We start from the raw sequence: 17,234 nt of genomic DNA on the forward strand, positions 1-17,234 counted from the left end.
ATAGTCAAAATCATCGTGTCGGCGAGTAGCATATCGGTCATTGTTACGCCGTGTTGGCGGTTCCATTTCAAAATTCGGTGCACCTTGCTAGTTTCTTTCATGATTTCCGAAGTGCCCTGTGTTATTATTTTGTGGAAGTTCCGTATTCTTATGTCCCTCTTCCCGTATTGGAGTGCGAGTGTCTTCTGAAATACGTAATTCTTGTATTACCTGTGTCAGCTGATCTTCTACTTCCCGGATTTCTCTTTGGTGTTGCGTATTAATTTGATTCAGATTTTGTTTTAATTTCCTAATTTGTTCGCACTCTTCTGTGTCATTAAAGACTACCGGTTTTGTGTCATTCAGATTATCATCTACCTTCGTAGATAAATTGTTTAGCTGATCCGAAAGTGCAACTACTTTCTCCGATAGTGAACTAATTTCCTCCATGTGTCTTTCTGAACCAAGTTTCAGAGTATCTACTGTGTCCTTTAAGTTTTCTTGAGTTTTTGCAAATTACGTAACCGAATCGGTAGATGCAACTGAGTCAATTTTAGCTTGCAAGGTCTCATGATTTTCTTGAATAATAGTTTGCAGTACTTTTATGGCTGCTCCGTGATTCTGTAATGCATTTTCATGCCGCCAAAAAATAGGTTGGAAATGCTCACAAATTTGTGTTTTTACGTCATTACAGACTTTTTGACATTTCGATTCGATTTTATGTAATTCAGTAGTTAAATCTTTATGTGTTTGTTCAAGCGTATGTTCCACTGAGTCTAACTTTTGAAGCTTTTGTTCCATTGTGTCTAACATTTGAAGATTTTGTTCCATTGTGTCTAACTGTTGCTGTGTTTGTCTCTGGTGTTGTTCTATTGTGTCTAGCTTTTGAAGATTTTGTCCCATTTGTTTCTGATTTTGTTCAAGGGTTGTGTCTAACTTTTGTAGCCTTTGTCCCATTTGTTGCATTAACTGTAATAACCGTGCACTGGTGTTTGAAACATGTTCCTCAGTGCTTTTCGGCGGCAACATTCACATTTTGACAAGAAGAAAATGTGTCTTCACTTATTTTAGAATAATGTGAGGACGCAAAACCTGAATGTACAGTATATCCTAGATGGTGTCTTGTCATTTCAGATTCCTGACGCAGGCTGTTGTCGACCGATCGATTGATAATGCTTCTCAGTTCACTAATTGTTTCACTGCCTACGCCATTGTTTGCAGCCTGCTCCATTTCCCTTTCCACTATTACCAAATTACTACTTTGAACATTAGCTAATTCATTACATGGTGGCGCTAACACACTGCTTTTGTCTTCACTGTCATGTCTCAGTTTACCTTGGAGCCTAGTATTACGTTTTTCACACGCCATTATGGTCACAATATTTCACACGATAACACAGAAAAACACAATTTGCAGAGCAAAAATAAGAGAACTCATTAACAAAGCAAATAATATCCACTTAATTGCAAGCGCAGCTACGAAATACTTAATGCAAATCTACATGCGTGCTACAACTGTTTTACTGTACAACAATGAAAGACTGCAACTACAAAGGAGATCCTCTCTACAAACAAAATCTACACTAATTACACAAACCACAAGAAAAAAATCAGAAGATTCCAGTGAGGTATCCTCGGCTAAGGGACGACATATGAAACGTCCCCTTAGAACAATTGTACAAGACCATGCTTAAACTGACACAATATTTTTGGTGCAACGCAATCTGACTTTCAATAATCCCTACAAGAGAATGGCCCTGACTAAATTAACCTATACGTTTCACAAATCACTTACCTCACAAAAATCTTCGTTACTCAAGCTACTGCAATACAGCGAGCGCCACTACCGCCAGCTAACTAAAAAATTCAAACTACGGAATTCACTAACTACTGATAGGCACAGTCAGCAATTGAAAGATTTTAATAGAGAACAAACAATGTATTTACCATCATAGTCATAATATATATATCATTTCATGACACCAATTCTTACAAATTTCAAAACTCCGCCATCTCTCTCCCCACGTCCACCACTGCTGGCGGCTCACCTCCAACTGGGCAACGCTACGCGCCGCTAACAGCCAACTGCCCAAGGCTACAATGGCGATTATTACAACAATGCCAACCAGCCACAGACTGCACACAGCACAGCCAGTGATTTTCACACAGAGCGCTACGTGGCGTTACCAATAATAAAACCTAAACAGCCTTCTTACACTGTCTTACTCTCAATCCATAGTCTGTGCCCGTTAGACTGTTCGTTCAGTTCGACATATTCTGTCCCTTAATTTTAATTCCATTATTGAAACGTTCTTTGGTATCTGTCATTACATCTTTGATGTACAGATTGAACAATAGGAACGAAACGCTGCTTCCCCGTCTTACAATCTTATTAATCCGAGCACTTAATTCTCAGTCAACCAGTCTTAGTGTTCCTTCTCGGTTCTTGTACATGTTGTGTATCATACCCTTTCCCAATAGCTTACTTCTATTTGTTTCAGAATTTCGAAAACTCTACCCCATTTTACATCGTTAAACATTTCTTCTGGGTTTATGAATCCTATGCGTGCGTCTACAGTTTTCTTCAGTCTTGCTTCCATTGTGAAACTCAACATCAGAAAGGTGTCCCTAGTGCCTTTGCCTTTCGTAATGTCAAATTAACATCACCTAACAAAACCTCAGTTTCCTGTTCCACTCATCCGTACATTATTCTTGTCAGGATCTTGTATGCATGAACTGTTAATCTCATTGTGAGATGGTGCTTGGACTTATCTGCACTTGCCGTCCTCAGAACTGGATGCATGATATTTCACAGAAATTCTTATGGTACGTAGCCAGTCTCATAGATTATACACTTGAACTTTTGTTTGGTAGTGATTTCCCCACTGATTTTAGAAATTGCTATTGAATGCTACCGATCCCTTTCGTTTAATTGATTTCTGGTCATTAAGAGCTCTTTTAAATTCTGACTTTTACACCAAATCCCATTTATCTCCTTATCCCTTTGTAAAGATGTTCTGCACCATGTAGTTTACATCTTTTCGGCAAGCTGAAAGAGCTAAGGGGACGGGGGGGGGGGGGGTGGATACAGGAGGGCTGGGTAGTCAGTGGGGGAGACATAGATTTTCCGATGATGAAGATATTCACACAGCCGTTATCAAAGTGACCACGGATAGGATTTCTATTGCCGAAGAAATGAACGATTCATAGAGTTTATATCGTTATCTACAGTGACTTGGTGATTCCGCTGAAAACCAGTGCCATGTAGTTGTGTCGCTCTGAAATTTAGTGCAGAGTTCAATGAAAGTAACTTGGCCTGTCATTGACATGTGACTTATTTTCGGAAGATCACTGGCAGTTTCAAAGTAAACTTGAGCCGGAACGATCACACACTGAAATTGGTGATAGCTACAACAGTCAGGAGAACGAAGCTATGAATAATACACGATAAGACACAAAAGAACAAAAAGGACACTAAATCAAATTGAGATACGAAATATAGTAACTGTATGAACCCCCAACTTGGAGACACTTAGTTATGTTTTCAAATTTAAACAGAAATTATACAAAAGAAACTGTTGCTTCCCTTAGGACAGCAGGTGTTTCTTGCTGCCCTACTCAAAGACACCGCCCAGAGCCGCTACTTTGCTTAATTAGAGGATGTATTCCAGCAATGACTTAAATTCTCAGAATACTGTACACCTGCGGCATGTCTTCTACTCCAGTGGCCTGAAAACATTTCTGTGTACAGAGAAATGCAGACGACGTTCTACCCACTACACTGCTAGACATCCGTAAGAGTTCCCGCCCGATTGCACATTTTGTGTGCTTGACTTCAATCTGGAAGCATTCTGACAACAAAGATTCTACAGTCTAACGTTTCGTTCTGTTTTCTACTAATGTCCCAAGTTTATGGGAGTAGGTTTACTTTCATTCCATCGGTTTCAGCAGAGTCTTATGACAGCTAATGCAGACGTAAAGTAAAATAGAGGTAACATGATCACTACAGTTAATGAGCGAGGTGGCACAGTGTCAATAAAAGTGGCCTGATATCCAAGAGGACGGCTTTCAACTCCCTACCAGGGTATGGTGATTTACGATTTTAATTGTCTCCTGAAATTACTGAAAGCGATACGAGATCGTAACTGAATTCCATCCCCATCCCCTACTAGTCGAAATGTAAGTTAATAAGAAGTAGGGAAAAAAAACCGGTAACGTTTGAATACACCAAAAATAAAGTGCTGCTCAACACGGCCACGTCGATTATATACGTAAGCGAAACGTGGAAAAGCGATATGAAGTGGAATGGGCAAAGGCTGATAATCGGTAAGACGAATACCCGATTTAATTTTGGGGTCATAATTTTAAGGCAACTATAGCTCATCTACAGATGCCATGGCGTATAGATCGCTGAGGTAAACCATTCTTGAATACTGTTTGTGTCTTTGGGACCCACACCAGGCCTGGTTAAAGGAAGTCATCGAAGCAGTTTAGAGGCGTGCTGCCAGATTCGTTACCGGTAGGCTCGATTAGCACGGAAGTATTAAGGAAATTCATCGTAAACTCAAATGGGAATTACTGGAGAAAAAATGCGTTTCTCCCAAGGTCCACGAAAATAAGATGTGATAAATAAGGGCTCATACGGAGGCCTGTAGACAGTAGTCTTCCGATTTCTCTATTTGCGAGTGGAACAGGAAGGGAAATGACCAGTAGTGGTATGTGGTGCCCTTCGCCATACACAGTTCGGTGACTTGAGGAGTATGTGTGTAGTTGCAAATCGAAGTTCTTGCTCTGTCCCTACTGAGTAAGTAGTCGACGAGTCGTTACAGTATTCTTCCACTAAGATTTTGCATCGCAACTATTGCTCGTGATATACTTCAGTGATATTTGAAAATTATTTTTCGTATCTGAAGCACTGCATTATGTGAGATGTCGACGTGAGAGATCATATCTATCATGTATGTGTCAGTATAGGATAACGGTACAATTTGCTCCGAGGTGAGAAGCGCCTATTTTGGAAAAGGAAGGAAGCTTAGGGTTTAACAGCCCGTCGACATCGAGATGTTGAACTCGGTATGTTTCAAGGAGGTGGAGGGAAATCGGCCGTGTATTTGCAGAGGAACCATCCCTCCATTTGCCTGGAGCGATTAGGAATCGAAGAAAACCTAAATCTGGTTTTCCGGACGTGAATTTGAACTGTCTCCTTCGCGTGACATGTTTTGGCCTCGACTCAATAAGTCAGCTGCTCTGTTGTGGAGCCATACAAATCAGGGACCACTCAAGCACCAAGCAAGCCTTGAAGACATTGGCCAGGGCTGTTTGTAAAGAAGCACCAAGCAAGCATTGAAGACATTGGCCAGGGCTGTTTGTAAAGAAAGTATCGTTCTGTCTGCTAATATTGAGTGAACTACACTAAAACGCGTAATAAACTAGCGCAGGTGTGCATATTCAATTGCAGAGATATGTAAACAGGCAGAATACCCCGCTGTCGTCGTCAACGCCTACCTAAGACAACAAGTGTCTGGCACAGTTGATAGATCGGTTACTGCTACTACAATGGCAAGTTATAAAGATTTAAGTGAGTCTGAACGTGGCGTGGTGTTACAGTCGGCGCATGAGCCATGAGACGCAGCACCTCCGAGGTAGCGATGAAGTGGGGATTTTCCCGTACGACCACTTCACGGGTGTACCGTGAATATCAGGATTCCGGTAAAACATCAAATGTCCGACATCGCTGCAGATGGAGAAAGATCCTGGAAGAACAGGGTCAACGACGACTCAAGAGAATCGTTCAACGTGACACAAATGAAACCCTTCAGCGAATTGCTGGAGATTTCAGTGCTGGACCATCAACAAGTGTCAGCTTCGGAACCATTCAACGAAACATTATCGATATGGGCTCTCGGAGCCGAAGGCCACTCGTGATCATTGATAACTACACGACACAAAGCTTTACGCCTCGCCTGGGCCCGTCAACACCTACACTGGACTGATGATGACTGAAAACATGTCGGACTAGTCTCGTTTCAAATTGTATCAAGCGGAAGAAAGTGCACCGGTATGGAGACAACCTCTTGAATTCCTGTACCCTGCATGTCAGCAGGGGACTGTTCAAGCTGGTGGAGGTGTAACGGTGTGGGCCGTGTGCAGTTGGAGTGATATAGGACCTCTGATAGTCTAGTTACGACTTTGAAAAGTGACACGAATGTATGCGTCCTGTCTGATTATCTGCAACCATTCATGTCCTCTGTGCGCTTTCACGCACTTTTGGAATTCCAGCAGGACAATGCGACATCCCACACGTTCATAATTGCTACAGATGAGAACCAAGATGGCTTTACTGACTTTTAACACCTCCACTGGCCAGATATAAACATTATCAAGCTTAAGTGGGATGCCTTACAATGTGCTATTGAGGAGATATCTCCACCCCCTCGTTCTCTTACGGACTTATGGAAATAACTGCAGGATTCGTGGCGTCAGTTCCCCTCAGCACCACTTCAGCACTCAATCGAGTCCATGCCACGTCATACTGAGGCACTTGTTGCGTACTTGCGGGGGCAATGCACAACATTACAAGGTGTGGCAGTTTCTTTGCTTGTTCAGCTTACATGTGGTATTTCAGGTTAATTCAGTACCTGAAAGGAGATGAAATTATAATGGTCATGCAGGACTAGAATGCGTTGTAGGGGAAGAAGTAGAAGAAAGGGATACAGAAGAATATTGGGCTTCACGGTTTTTGTGACCTTGTCGTCACTGTTGAGTCTTTTACCGTAGCAATGAGCGGAGAGGATGCAGTTTCGGGGCCAACGACGACTGAAAAGAATCGTCCAAAGGGAAAAAATTGCAACCCTTCCACAAACTGCTGTAGATTTCAATTATGGGCCATCAACAAGTGCCGGCGTACGAATCATTCAACGAAACATTGTCGATATGGGCTTTCGGAGCCGAAGGCCCTCCAGTTTCCCCTTCATGACTGCATGACACAAAGGTTTAAGCCTCACCTGGGCCCGTCAACACCGACATTGGACTGTTAATGACTGGAAACATCTTGCCTTGTCGACGACTCTCGTTTCAAATTCTATCGAGTGGGTGAACGTGTACAGGTATGGAGACAACCACTTGAATCCAAGGGCCCTGCATGTCAGCAGGAGACTGTACAAGCAGGTGGAGGCTCTGCAACGGTGTGAGACGTGTGCAGTTGGAGTGATACGGGGCCCCTGATACGTCTAGTTACGACTCTGACACGTACGTAAGGATCCCGTTTTTATCACCTGCATCCACTCGACACTCAAGTCCATTGTGAATTCAGACTCACTTCGACAATTCCAGCAGGACAGTGAGACACCCCACACGTCCAGAGTTGCTACAGAGTTGTTCCAGGAACAATCTTCTGAGTTTAAACACTTCCGCTAACCACCGAACTCCCCAGAAATCCACATGATTGAGCAGTGCTCGTGCATAAACGCTTCTCTGTTGACTATTAATCTGATGTAAGTTTACTCTTCAGATTTACTAGATACCTTTCAGGAAAGCTCTTTGGAAATTAACTGTATCTTACTTGCACAGGGAAAAGTAACAAACATTATGAAAATGTACGTACTAAATAATGCGTAGTTTACACGTTTCTAATAATTAGATTATAAGGTATTCGTTGTAACATTCGGCTCACTCAAACTACACTGACATATAGTCAACATTCACATCGAACCAACAACTTTTCGACTAGGAAATTTAATTAAAATGAATCTGTTTATGGTTAATGGTCATACAGTATTAGATGATTAGCTTTTCACACCTAAATCATTTGCGTGCCAAAGTTTACGGCGAAAGTAAGTTTCGCGTGATGCGCAGCGTAATACAGAAGGTAACGGAAATAAATATAGAGCAAAATACAGTACAGTGCAGTGCAGAAGGTAACCGAAAGAAATACGCAAAAGCACGAACAAAAATAACTTCAAAGACAATAATTACGCTGAAGTCAGAGCGAATCATTATGGGCCCCTCAACATTACAAAAGGCGAGACATGGATCTTAACAGAGTGTGTGGGAACCACGGACGGCAGTGCATGCTCTGGAACGTGCTCCAACGAATTGACCGCAAGTCTGCTAAGGAGTTCGTGTGGTAGGCTCTCATCTAGTACGATTGACAGCTGCCAACGAGCCTCAGATTTGTTCGAGAGGAATTAAAAAGGAGGAACGGGTAAACAAGTCATATCGTCGAATATCCTCTAATGCGAAGAGCTCCTCCAACTGCGCACTTCCACGCGGCCGCGCACTGTCATTCACAAAAATTGAGGGCCGAATGCGATCCTGAAAACAAGCTTAATGGGAGGGAGTACAGTGTCACAATAATGTTGACTAGTGAGTGTATACATATACTTAGTTGAACGAGTCAAAAAAATTTTCCATGAAAATTAACTTTCCATTACAGTTTAAGTAACACGCGCAATCAGTCTGCAGTTCCCGCAATGTGAGGCTACACGAACACCAGCTACGTCCGCTGAGGCAAACCAAGATCAGTGAGAGTTGCTGTTGCACTTGAATTATAATATTTACTATTCTGAAAAGTTATGGGTTCACTGGAAGCCAAAGAAACTTCAAATAATACCTTTGTGTATCTGAAGGACTGAAATAAAGTTATTACTTCCTACATATACGTAACTCTTGTTTTACAGAATGTCTTTCATACGGTGTACATGACTGTGAACCATAATTCACAGTGTCGTGGGAATTCTGTATTGACAGTTTTAAAATTACATATGTTGCTGTTGTCTTCAGTCCTGAGACTGGTTTGATGCAGCTCTCCATGCTACGCTATCCTGAGCAAGCTGCTTCATCTCCCTGTACCTACTGCTACCTACTCCTTCTGAATCTGCTTAGTGTACTCATCTCTCGGTCTCCCTCTACGATTTTTACCCTCCACGCTGCCATCCAATGCTAAATTTGTGATCCCTTGATGCCTCAAAACATGTCCTACCAATCGATCCCTTCTTCTAGTCAAGTTGTGCCACAAACTTCTCTTCTCCCCAATCCCATTCAATACCTCATCATTAGTTACGTGATCTATCCACCTTATCTTCAGTATTCTTCTGTAGCACCACATTTCGAAAGCTTCTATTCTCTTCCTGTCCAAACTATTTATCGTCCATGTTGCACTTCCATACATGACTACACTCCATACAAATACTTTCTGAAATGACTTCCTGATACATGAATCTATATTCGATGTTAACAAATTTCTCTTCTTCAGAAACGCTTTCATTGCCATTGCCAGTCTACATTTTATATCCTCTCTACTTCGACCATCATCAGTTATTTTACTTCCTAAATAGCAAAACTCCTTTACTACTTTAAGTGTCTCATTTCCTAAACTAATTCCCTCAGCATCAGCCGATTTAATTTGACTACATTCCATTATCCTCGTTTTGCTTTTGTTGATGTTCATCTTATATCCTCCTTTCAAGACACTGTCCATTCCGTTCAACTGCTCTTCCAAGTCCTTTGCGGTCTCTGACAGAATTACAATGTCATCGGCGAACCTCAAAGTTTTTACTTCTCCATGAATTTTAATACCTACTCCAAATTTTTCTTTTGTTTCCTTTACTGCTTGCTCAATATACAGATTGAATAACATCGGGGAGAGGCTACAAACCTGTCTCACTCCTTTCCAAACCACTGCTTCCCTTTCATGCCCCTCGACTCTTATGACTGCCATCTGGTTTCTGTACAAATTGTAAGTATCCTTTCGCTCCCTGTATTTTACCCCTGCCACCTTTAGAATTTGAAAGAGACTATTCCAGTCAACATTGCCAAAAGCTTTCTCTAAGTCTACAAATGCTAGAAACGTAGGTTTGCCGTTTCTTAATCTTTCTTCTAAGAGAAGTCGTAAGGTCAGTATTGCCTCACGTGCTCCAAAATTTCTACGGAATCCAAACTGATCCTCCCCGAGGTCTGCATCTACCAGTTTTTCCACTCGTCTGTAAGGAATTCGCGTTAGTATTTTGCAGCTGTGACTTATTAAACTGATAGTTCGGTAATTTTCACATCTGTCAGCACCTGCTTTCTTTGGGATTGGAATTATTATATTCTTCTTGAAGTCTGAGGGTATTTCGCTTGTCTCATACATCTTGCTCACCAGCTGGTAGAGTTTTGTCATGACTGGCTCTTCCAAGGCCGTCAGTAGTTCTAATGGTATGTTGTCTACTCTGGGGGCCTTGTTTCGACTCAGGTCTTTCAGTGCTCTGTCAAACTCTTCACGCAGTATCGTAACTCACATTTCGTCTTCATCTACATCCTCTTCCATTTCCATAAAATTGTCCTCAAGTACATCGCCCTTGTATAAACCTTCTATATACTCCTGCCACCTTTCTGCCTTCCCTTCTTTGCTCAGAACTGGGTTGCCATCTGAGCTCTTGATATTCATACAGGTGGTTCTCTGCTCTCCAAAGGTCTCTTTAATTTTCCTGTAGGCAGGATCTATCTTACCCCTAGTGAGATAAGCCTCTACATCCTTACATTTGTCCTCTAGCCATCCCTGCTTAGCCATTTTGCACTCCCTGTCGATCTCATTTTTGAGACGTTTGTATTCCTTTTTGCCTGCTTCATTTACTGCATTTTTATATTTTCTCCTTTCATCAATTAAATTGAATATTTCTTCTGTTACCCAAGGATTTCTTCTAGTCCTCGTCTTTTTACCTACTTGATCCTCTGCCGCCTTCACTACTTCATCCCTCAGAGCTACCCATAGTTCTTCTACTGTATTTCTTTCCCCTATTCCTGTGAATTGTTCCCTTATGCTCTTCCTGTAACTCTGTACAACCTCTGGTTCTTTCAGTTTATCCAGGACTCATCTCCTTATTTTCCTACATTTTTGCAGTTTCTTCAGTTTTAATCTACAGGTCATAACCAATAGATTGTGGTCAAAGTCCACATCTGCCCCTGGAAATGTCTTACAACTTAAAACCTGGTTCCTAAATCTCTGTCTTACCGTTATATAATCTATCTGATACCTTTTAGTATCTCCAGGGTTCTTCCATGTATACAACCTTCTTTCATGATTCTTAAACCAAGTGTTAGCTATGATTAAGTTGTGCTCCGTGCAAAATTCTACTAGGCGGCTTCCTCTTTCTTTTCTTAGCCCCAATCCATATTCACCTACTATGTTTCCTTCTCTCCCTTTTCCTACAGTCGCATTCCAGTCACCCATTACTATTAAATTTTCGTCTCCCTTCACTATCTGAATAATTTCTTTTATTTCATCGTACATTTCTTCAATTTCTTCGTCATCTGCAGAGCTAGTTGGCATATAAACTTGTAGTAGTGTAGTAGGTGTGGGCTTCATATCTGTCTTGGCCACAATAATGCGTTCACTATGCTGTTTGTAGCAGCTTACCCGCATTCCTATTTTCCTATTCATTATTAAACCTACTCCTGCATTACCCCCATTTGATTTTGTGTTTATAACCCTGTAGTCACCTGACCAAAAGTCTTGTTCCTCCTGCCACCGAACTTCACTAATTCCCACTATATCTAACTTTAACTTAACCATTTCCATTTTTAAATTTCCTAACCTACCTGCCCGATTAAGGGATCTGACATTCCAAGCTCCGATCCGTAGAACGCCAGGTTTCTTTCTCCTGATAACGACATCCTCTTGAGTAGTCCCCACCTGGAGATCCGAATGGGGGACTATTTTACCACCAGAATATTTTACCCAAAAGGACGCCATAATCATTTAATCATACAGTAAAGCTGCATGCCCTCGGGAAAAATTACGGCCGTAGTTTCCCGTTGCTTTCAGCCATTCGCAGTACCAGCACAGCAAGGCCATTTTGGTTAATGTTGCAAGGCCAGATCAGTCAATCATCCAGACTGTTGCCCCTGCAACTACTGAAAAGGCTGCTGCCCCTCTTCAGGAACCACACGTTTGTCTGGCCTCTCAACAGATACCCCTCCGTTGTGGTTGCACCTACGGTACGGCCATCTGTATCGCTGAGGCACGCAAGCCTCCCCACCAACGGCAAGGTCCATGGTTCATGGGGCAAAATTATATATATATATGTTTGTGTGTGTGTGTGTGTGTGTGTGTGTGTGTGTGTGTGTGTGTGTGTGTGTGTGTGTGCCTCTGTGTGTTGTGGAATAGATTGAATAAGAAATATACATATACTCCTCATTCAATTCAATCTGTTCCACATTTTGAGGCCTTGTCAACACCTCTGTTGCTTTGGCCTTTAAGGGCTCCACTTCCATTTCTTGGATTTGGACACCACACAGAAAACTAAATTTTGCACTACTGTTCTCCTGTGCAGTAATCAGGGTACTCAGCTACATTATCAGTCTGTCAATTATTTCTGACAGAGATATCCTGAACACATATTCCTGTGAATGTTTGGATACATCATCCTCATAAAGCTCATCGGTCATTTTTTTCTTTCTTCTGATCGTTTTTTCTGAGGATGCCGTTGATACCTCATTATCTTCTGCTAGCACTTTAGCCTGAGAAACAGCTTCAGAGGTGCAAGAGTCTGGAAGCTTTCAGAAAGTTAAAAGGCCTTGAAACTGTAGAATAGCTTTATCAATTGTAAGGTCTTCTCTTTGCAGAAACTGATTAACATGATATTTTTTTTTCAAAATTGCGTACCAGAAACATGTTAAGGCAATAAATTTCAGTTTTCTCAATTTTTAAGAAAATAGAATTTCAATCTGTTTTTGTTTGTAGTGATGAGAATTTATAAGTTTCAGTTGCTTCCAAAGCCATTACAATGCTTGTAAACTACTTCAACTGCCTCTCCTCTTACAGTACATCTAGTCTTGCTCAGGGGTTTTAATGTTGTGGGTACATGGTTTTGTAATATTTCCCATCTGGATGTGGAGCCCACAAAGAATGGATGAAAACGGTGGACAGTTCGAAAAAACGTTTGGGCTTCAGCAGATGTGTCGGTTTCATGTGCTCCTACTAAATTTAAAGAGTCAACTGCACATGGTACGAAATAGGCCAGGTTATTCTTCTCAAGTATTCTTGACTCCACCCCTTTCTACCTTCCAGCCATGTTCACCCCATTGTCATAAGACTGATTCTGCAGTATGTAATGTTCAACAAATCTTGTTCTATCTTTTTCGGTATTTCTTGACTAAGACGTTCTCCTGTTTTGTCTGTAACTATAAAAAAAGTCAACTGAATTTTCCACAACCTCTTAGTCATTTGCCTTCACCTAGGTAACTACTTGAGTCATCTGCTCATTGGGGCTGATATCTGGAGTGCAGACAAATATCAATGAAAAGTATGCAGTATCTTTAGTTATGTCTTGCCTTATTTTGTCGGCAGTCAAGTCAAGGAACTCATCTTGTATATGTTTGGAAAATAGCTAATCTGCCCCTTCTTGTGGCGTTGAGTATGCAGACGAAGAGGGACACTATAGTGCGATACAAGATCAAAGGTACTTAAAAATTTCCCACTCTCAGCATCAGCAAAACCACCAACTTCTTTTGTGCTCCAAACGGACTTCCTTACTTTGCTAGAAAAACGACAGCATCATTAATACAGTGCAACACTGCTCTCCAGTGAGATTCCTTTTCTTTATTTGGTCTTGCAGCTCTCTATCAATGCCTCCGCTTCCGAGAGAAGACTTTAGACCAGTGGCCGTCAAACTGGGGTCCGCCGACTGTATGGGGCACAGATGATGTTTTCGTGCTGCCTGCGACCCTCCTCGGCTTCGCAAGGGTAGCATTAGTTGTCTACTTGTCTGGCGTAGTGGTGTTTTGTTTACGATAAGTACGTAGAATTCAGATTAAAGTCGGGGAAGTAATTAAGAACTGAAAGCCTTCCACCACTTTCATTTAACTCGCCACTTGCCGCTGTCCCGCAGTGCTAAAGGTGTGAGCGGCCTGCTAGCCAACAATGTGGGCCGTGCATCCAACGCGCCTCGTGCCCAGGGCCGCTCGTTTGTCGGCGGCGGGCTTGTCCCGTCCCGCAGCCGCCTCATTGTTAGCTTTGTCTTGTCGGTGTGTCAGTCGTGAACTATGTGTCGGTGCCCCTGAGCGTTCGTCGAGTATTGAGTGTATCTGTGCTCATATTTGGTGATATAATTATTAGTGGAATAAATAATGCCTGGTATACCCTCAAGAACAGTGACTAAGATTAAAATATGTGAAGATAAAAGAAGTTTCCAAGAAGTATGGGAAGAAGAGTTTTGCTTTATAAGTGGACACAAAGAAGGTACTGCTACTTGCTTAATATGCTGGGATACGACAGTGGGACTCACGAGATACAATTTATTTCGCTACCACACAAGTAAGCACAATTCATTTACCGTAGCTTTTCCTTCCAATCCAAATGAAAGAAAGAAAAAAAAATGCTCATTTGAAATCCACCATTCGTCGTCAACTAAACTTTATGTTAGCAGGAGTTACACAAAATGAGGCGGTCACAAGAGCATCGTACCAAGTATGTAATATTCTGGAAAAGAATATGATAGCTTTCACTGACGCTGAGTTAGTGAAGCACTGTATGATGACTGTATCTGTAACTTCGCTTCAAAATTTCTACAGCAGCAAACAAACATCAGCTGTAATAAATAAGCTCATATTTTCAGAATCTACCTGTGGACGTCGTACAGAAGATATTTCAAAATATATGTTTGGGTCAGTAATTAATAACGTCAAACTAGCCAAATACTCCAGTCTCGCATGTGATTCCAGTACAGATTTAGCTTTGATGACTCAGTTTTCATTATTTATGCGTTACTGCACAAATGATGGGGTAACAGAGGAAGAGTTTTTAGAAATTATAATCATGAAAAGTCACTCAAAAGGATATGATTTTGCGGATGCAATTATAGAATTTGTTAAAGAAAATTTATCTATGGGTAAATTAATATCAGTATGTACAGATGGTTGTCCGTCAATGACGGACGTCAACAATGGTTTGACAGCACTGATTCAGAAGGAATGGAATATACCAAATTTACTCTCAATTCAATGCTTACTGCAACCAGAAAGTTTAAAATGTCAAATTTCAAATCCCAAACTGAAGAATGTTATGCAAACGGTTATAAGCGTTTAAATTTCATTTGTGCCTGTGAACTTAATCTCCGAAAATTAAAGAACTTCTGCAGGAATTCCAAGCTTGTTCTCCTACACACTGCTGTCAGATGGAAAAGAGTAGGAACGGTTTGTCAGTTTTAAATGTGATATTATTTTATTCTTACAAACAAAGTGGCAAAAATTATACTGAACTTGATGATGATAAATGGTGGATACTTACAGCCTTTTTGACCAATATTACACAAAAATTCAACTCACTTCACTTGGAATTACAAGGACCAAACAAGATATTTGGGCAAATGACAAACAAAGCATTTGAAGCCAAACGGCAAATTATATATAAATGAACTCCAAGTATAAGATCTGTCTAAGTTCCCAACTTTTGCTATGCTCCGATCATGCTTAACTGTCGCCGAAACTATTTACCAAAACATGAATATTAGGAAGCCTATTTGGAATAAATAAAAACAGATTAGCAGATGATAGAAATCTTCGAAGCTGTTTCATTCCCGTAGATAACCCTTGGCATGTTGGACATGATGGTCTCAGATTATTCTACCAATTTCGATTTCCTGAAACTAATTTGCTAAATGAAATAATCGAAAATCAGCATGACATACAGCTTAAAGCTCTATTTATAGAACATCGAGAAACACAACAGTTCACTGAATTTAAGAAATGTGTGCTTAAAAATTATAAAATTTTACGAGATTGTGCAAAGTTCATTTTAAAACCATTTCTTTCAACTTACCTTTGTGAAGATTCATTTTCAAGAATGAAGTACCTGGAAAATAAATATCGTAATCGGTTGTCCAGTCATTTAGAAGCGCAATGAGGATTGCATGCAGCCCAAACGAAGCAAATATAGACCACATAGCCAAAAAATTTCAACATCACAAGTCACATTATGAAAAATTATATATTTGTATTTATGTTTGTTTTGCAATTATAATGAGTAAAAACCAGATTCATTAAGAGACCTGTACCATGTGCAGTGCATTTGTTCTTTTCTTATTTTTTAAATTTCTTATTTATTTCTACATTTTTGAGAGTTTCAGATAAATGCAATCATAACAATTTTTTTGGGCATTTGAGTAATGTAATATAATATTCTAATAATACATCTATCTCATGTTGCATGAAATTACTTTAAAATAAATTTCACAAACAAGATACACTGATCCCAGATTTGTTTTTAGTTGTGACTCAAAATTAATAATTATTCCCTTCCTTCCCTGGAAGAATTGTAGGTAGGAGCACTTAAAGTTGTTCTATCACAGTTACAAGTGCCACTTGGTACACAGACAGACAGATTTCCGGGTGCGGTGGGAGGGGATGTAATAATGTAAAAATTTTGTTGTTTGTTTCTCAGTGCTGGCAACAAATGGGCGCGTGTACGTCATACCAATTATCTGCTATTGTATCAGTCTTAAATGAAACTGTGGGATTAATGCATACGCCTTATAGAGACTGTCATATGCAGTACATATTTGTTAAAAGAAATAATTAGTCACTAGCTCTTAAAAATGTGTATGTGTGTGTGTGTGTGTGTGTGTGTGTGTGTGTGTGTGAGTGAGTGTTTGCGCGTGTGTGTGTGTTTATCCTCCACTTCTCCTCCTAACACCTCGGCTCAACCAATCAGATATGCATAATACTTTCAATCTGTAAGGAAATATTGTGGGGTAAGCAAAGGCAACGTCCTATTGGGGCGGGGGAAGGTAATGTGGAGGGAGAAGGGGGAGGAGGATATGGACACATATAGGGGGAGTGCGAAATGGACAGATAAAGGGGTGGAGACATCAGCGAGGGGAAAGTCGAGATGAACGACAGACAGTGAGGGAAGGAATAGACAGAAAAAATTAAGATTTGAATAAATACGTATGTAGCCAATGCCTGGTACCTCATCTAGTATGAAATAAAATTAAAGCTGCTGTGGTTCAGTCAAGTGGGTTGAAGAAAAACGACTTTCAAAACATGTAGAAAATAGTTGTGATGGTGACTGATATTACATGATACATTTAAGTGTAAGTCCACTTGCAGTAATTAACCATCTGTTCACAAAGACAACGCTCAACACTTTGTCGAGGAATTACAGTGTTACAAAAAATGGTTCAAATGGCTCTGAGCACCATGGCACTTAACATCTTAGGTCATCAGTCCCCTAGAACTTATGACTACATAAACCCAACTAACCTAAGGAATCCACACAC

The sequence above is a fragment of the Schistocerca gregaria genome, chromosome 3, assembly GCF_023897955.1.
Source record: "Schistocerca gregaria isolate iqSchGreg1 chromosome 3, iqSchGreg1.2, whole genome shotgun sequence".
NCBI classification, from domain to species: Eukaryota; Metazoa; Arthropoda; class Insecta; order Orthoptera; family Acrididae; genus Schistocerca; species Schistocerca gregaria.